Source organism: Bison bison, unplaced genomic scaffold (assembly GCF_000754665.1).
Source record: "Bison bison bison isolate TAMUID 2011002044 unplaced genomic scaffold, Bison_UMD1.0 scf7180017864474, whole genome shotgun sequence".
NCBI classification, from domain to species: domain Eukaryota; kingdom Metazoa; phylum Chordata; class Mammalia; order Artiodactyla; family Bovidae; genus Bison; species Bison bison.
Window position 1 is genome coordinate 254,027 of NW_011495035.1, and position 5,571 is coordinate 259,597.

A 5,571-nucleotide genomic window follows, 5' to 3' on the forward strand; every position below is an offset into this window, starting at 1 on the left:
AAGTGAGGGGAGAAAATGGAGGCTTAGAGAAGCCGAGTGACTTTCCCAAGGTCACATGGCTAGCAGGTGTCAGAGCCAGACTTTGAACCCACACTGCCAGGCTCTAGAGTCCACTTTAAGATTTGGCCTTGGGGGTTGGAGTGCCCTTTGAATGTGAGGAGTAGTTTTCAGAGAAAGAAGACTCACTGTCACCTGAGCAGTTGCACTCTAGAAGATTCACTACATAGGCACTACCTTAGTGTTTATGAATCACTAGAAACAGACCAGCTAGCTCACTGGTGTTTTATGGCTTCTTCAATAAATAACAAACCCAACTTCAGGAAAAGGGCAGAGGCATTCTGTAGGAGACAAAGTACACAGACAGCTGATCCCTGAACAACGACTGTGTGCATCCACTTACGTGTGGGTTTTTTTTTTTTTCAGTAATAAATACTACAATACTACACGACCCACGGTTAAATTTTTGGTTACAAAACTGTGGATACGGAGGAACGGCAGAAATGAAGGAACCACATATATGGAGGAAGATCAACTATAATTTAAATGAAGGTTTTCAAACACAGGGAGCTTGCCATCCCTCCTCCCCCACACGTTGGTCAAAGGTCACCCGTCAATAGCACGTTAAAGCCCAGTCAGAAGGGATGGTTCAGATGCCAGCTCCTTGTTACTTAAAGTGTGAGCCACGGACAAGAAACACAGGCCCGCGCTGGGAACACCTTAGAAATGCAGGCTCCCTGACCCCCAACCCCGTACCTCCTGGATCAGAACTGCATATTAACAAGGTTCCCAGTGATGCATAGGGCTTAGGTTCATCAACAGTACCTGAACTCCACAGGAAACCTGGGACCACGACAGGACTATCAGCACCCTTGCTTGTAGAAACTACCATGATAAGACTACCCCCAGGGCCAAGGAGCTGCAGACAGCCGTCAGAGGAAGGAGGAAGAGGATTCGCTGACCAGGGCAAGGAGTGTGGAGAGGCCAGGTGCAGCTCGGTGGGTCTAGAGCCTTGCGCTTCATATGAGGATCACCTGAGGCCTTTTGGTTCACCCTCCGATAGATGGCGCTAGAGATAAAGAAACCTCCTGCCAATGCAGGAGACCTGAGAGACGCGCGTTCAATCTCTGGGTAGTGAAAATCCGCTGGAGAAGGAAATGGCTACCCATTCCAGGATTCTTGGGCTTCCCTGGTGGCTCAGACGGTAAAGAATCCACTTGCAATTTGGGAGACCTGGCTTCGATCCCTGGATTGGGAAGATCCCCTGGAGGAGGGCATGGCTACCCACTCCAGTATTCTAGGCCTGGAGAATCCCATGGACAGAGGAGCCTGGTGGGCTGCAGTCCATGGGGTCACAAAAAATCGGACATGGCTGAAGCGACTTAGCACGCACGAGGACTTTTGGTTCACCCTCAGATATTCAGATTTAGTGGGTCCATTGTAGGACTGAAGCATTGGTACCTCTTGGTTTCAAGCTTCCAAGGTGGATGTAACATACACGGGTCTAGTTGAAGTCGCTGTACAGAAACCCTAGAGTGGGGAGCGCGTGTGGCTTCTGAACAATCACTTTAACTTCAGGTTTGGGAGGAGAGGATGTTAATAGAGCAACATAACCCTTGAATGTGCCTAAGCCTCAGCTGAGAATATCGTGCAAATGCAGAGCCTGGTTCACTAGATTCAGGCTGAACAACATTATTTTCCTACATGTCAGTAGCCTGATCTAAGTGAGGTGTATTCACTTTAATATCATTACTCAGGGTAATTTTGAATCAGAATTTACCCCTTCCTCAGAATCGCTGCTGAGTAGAGATTTTAAAATCAACTAGAGCCTGTCAATCTATAATTTTAAGCTATTCGAACCTCAAAAATATTCTTCAGATGTTGGAGTCCTAACCCCTCTAGGTATCTCAGAATGTAACCTTCCTTGGAAATTAGGTCTTTACAGATGCAGGCAAGGTAAGGTGGGGCCTAAACTAACAGAATTGTTGTCTTGTTCCAAGTCGTGCCCCACTTTTTTGTGCCCCATGGACTGTAGCCCACCAGGCTCCTCTGTCCATGGGATTTCCCAGGTAAGAATACTGGAGTGGGTTTCCTTTCCCAGGGGATCTTCCTGACTCAGGGATGGAACCTGTGTCTCCTACATTAGCAGGCAGGTTCTTTACCACTAAGCCACTTGGGAAGTCCAGTGGGATTGGTATCCTTATAAAAAAGGGAAATTTAGACAGTGGGATGTGCACACAGGGAAAATGTCACATAACCATGGAGGCAGGGATCAAGGTGATACTTCTATTACAAGCCAAGGTATGCCCAAGATTGCCAGCAAACTCCCAGAAGTTAGGTGAGATACATGAGAGAGATTCCCCCTCGTGCACCTCAAAAGAAAGCAGACCTGCCCACATCATATCCATAATTTCTGACTCTTTGTTTATGGCAGCTCTGGAAAATGAATACAGTATGGAAACACTATGCAATTATACAACTACATGCTGGACAAGAAGCTGATTTTAGATTCTAAATTCATATTTAAATAAAACATGGTCCCTGATTTCTAAGAGCTCACAGATTAGGTGGGGAGGGGAGTAAACATAAGTATGCATGTGTGCGTGTACATACACACAGACACACACATCAGTAACAAGGAAATTAGTGGGTTGTGTGAAGTGTTAGGTATTGCTTTGGGAAGGATCCATTTACCTGGGAGGGATCTAGAAATTTTTCACAAGGTAGGTAGGGTGTGCATTGGGAATTGAAATAGTTGTTCAAGTCATGCAATTTCCTAAAAATCCATTGTTGTGTTATAATGATTCACTCTTACATTATTAAAAACCTAATTCCTCAAATACGACTTAAAGTTCCGGCTGGCCTTGAAATATTTTCCCCTTCTCCATCTGCATGCAGCAACATTATTGGAAGAAATAACTTCTGACAATATATTTAATTTATTGAGCTCCAAGGAGCTGAAATTTACTAATGTTTCAGCTCCAGGTGGGCAACATGATTACCACTGCTTTTAAAGCACCAATTTCATATGTTCTCAACCATTTTCATTACACCGTAAGGGGGAGCAAATAATTGGGGTTCAGACTGTTGTGCCAAGGAAATAATTTATGTCTCCTTGAACTAGAGATCTCAAAATAACAAATAACATTTGTAGGATACACAGCACAGAACACCTAAAGCATTTCCTTTATTTCAACTCCGGCTTGTAATTTCTTATCCCAAAGCATCTCATTAAGGGCTAAAAAAGGGCTTTGGTAGAGCCAGAGAAAGCTCAAACTGTCCCTTTGCCATTAAGCCTAAGATTTTAAGCCAATTTCCTCTATTTTTTTGTTTTTGGCCCTTGTTACTCTATTAAAGCCCTTTATTATTCCTGATGTGTGCTCAGGTACGGACATGGCAGGCTTAATCCAGCAGATTCAAAATTCCATTTTGAAATTCTGTTTATTAACATGTCTGGTTGCCTTGGTAATGGGGCAGGGAGGAGAGTGGTCAGATAAAGGACATTACGGGACATACACACACTAAAACTTTTTTCTCAACTTCAAATTTAACTGGGTATCCTTTACTTTTATTCGGTAACTCTGGCAATTCTACACATAGCACAAGTGAAATTATACCCTGGGGTAGAAAAATGTTAGCCTGCGTCCCTTTGTGAATGGGAAGCTAGAAAGGGCAAGTTGTGAGCTTTAGAATTGTTCCAATGTGGGACAGATTTCTGGCTTTATGCTTAGTTATGCGGCCCTGGGCAGTGTATATGAGGAGTTCCTCTGGGTTTTCTCTCTCGTCTATAAGATGGGTATATTTAATGCTCGCCTCCTCTGGTGGCAGGATGACGTGTCAGCACAGTGCAGTTCAATGTAGTTTAGTACTGAGTCATGTTAGAGCCAGAGGCCAAAGGAATAAGCAGTAATACTGATTCTAACCTTATTTAATATTTTTATATTTTGTTCATCGTGGATTTTTTTTTTTTTGCCTAGGTTTTGATTATTTTGACTTTTAAAAATATTTTGTGGCTTTTCACAAAGACTGTGCTGAAGGTGAAGAAGGAAGCTCCTGTCCCCCTACCAAAGCCACAGCCAAAGCAAAGGCTTTGAAGGCCAAGAGAGCAGTGCTGAAAGGCGTCCACAGCCACAAAGAAAAAATCCAGATGTCACCCACCTTCCAGTAGCCCAAAACGCTGCGACTCAGGAGGCAGCCCAAATATCCTAGGAAGAGCACCCCTGGAAGAAACAAACTTGACTGCTATGCCATCATAGGAAAAGGCAATGGCACCCCACTCCAGTACTCTTGCCTGGAAAATCCCAAGGAGCCTGGTGGGCTGCAGTCCATGGGGTCGCTAGAGTTGGACACGACTGAGTGACTTCCCTTTCACTTTTCACTTTCCTGCATCGGAGAAGGAAATGGCAACCCACTCCAGTGTTCTTGCCTGGAGAATCCTGGGGACGGGGGAGCTTGGTGGGCTGCCATCTATGGGGTCGCACAGAGTCAGACACGACTGAAGTGACTTAGCAGCATGCCATCATCAAGGTCCCCCTCACCATGAAGAGAAGAGAAGACAACACACTGGTATTCATTGTGGAGGTCAAGGCCGACAAGCACCAAATCGAACAGGCTGTGATGAAGCTCTGTGACACTGACATGGCTAAGGTCAACATCCTGATCAGGACTGATGAAGAGAAGAAGGCATGTGTTCGACTGGCTCCTGATGATGACGTTGCCAACAAATCTGGGATCATCCAGGGCTTCCCTGGTGGCTCAGCTGGTGAAGAACCCGCCTGCCAATGCAGGAGATGCAAAAGATGCAGGTTCGATCCCTGGGTATGGAAAACCCCCTGGAGAAGGAAATGGCAACCTGCTCCAGTATTCTTGACTGGAAAATTCCATGGATAAAGGGGCCTGGTGGGCTACAGTCCATGAGGCTGCAAAAAGGTAGATATGACTGAGTGCACATGCATGCAAACTGAGTCCATCTGGCTAATTCCAAATATAAAAGTTTTCACAAAATAAAAAAAATATTTTTTTTTTGTGGCCATGCCACTTGGCTTGTGGACTCTTAGTTCTCTGACCAGGGATGGAACTCCAGCCCTTGGCAGTGGAGGCACTGGCCCACCATGGAATTCCCTTTATTATTTTTAAAAGATTGTGTTGAAATATTATTTATCTTTATTTATCTGGGCTTTCTGGTACCCCCTTACATCTTGCACTTGAGCAAGCATTTCACTCACTTTAACCTAATCCCAGCCCTGGTACTCAGTGAAAGTTAAATATTATTGATACTTACCATTTTAATTTTATTGATAAAGTTTATAGTATTATTAAAAGTTATTAATAACAACTCCCTTGTATTCCACGTCCTTGCAAGTGTCATATTAGAAACAATAATGACAACAAACAATGATAAGCACTAGCTGTGTCCGAGGCTCTAGGAGTTCATGGTTTTACTGAATCCTTACAATTTCGTGCTGCAATTTTTATTTCTATCTTATTGGAATATGATATTAAAAAAAAATTTAACTTCCCCAAGAAGACATTGCTAATAAATCAAACTGTCGGGTGTTCGATTTTTTTTTTTTT

At 44.0% G+C, this 5,571-nt stretch overlaps 1 pseudogene; it reads left to right on the forward strand.

Annotated features, from left to right (window-relative positions):
- The first annotated feature begins 2,256 nt into the window (after positions 1 to 2,256).
- LOC105004412 overlaps positions 2,257 to 5,571 on the forward strand; it is a 4,286-nt pseudogene continuing 971 nt past the window's right edge.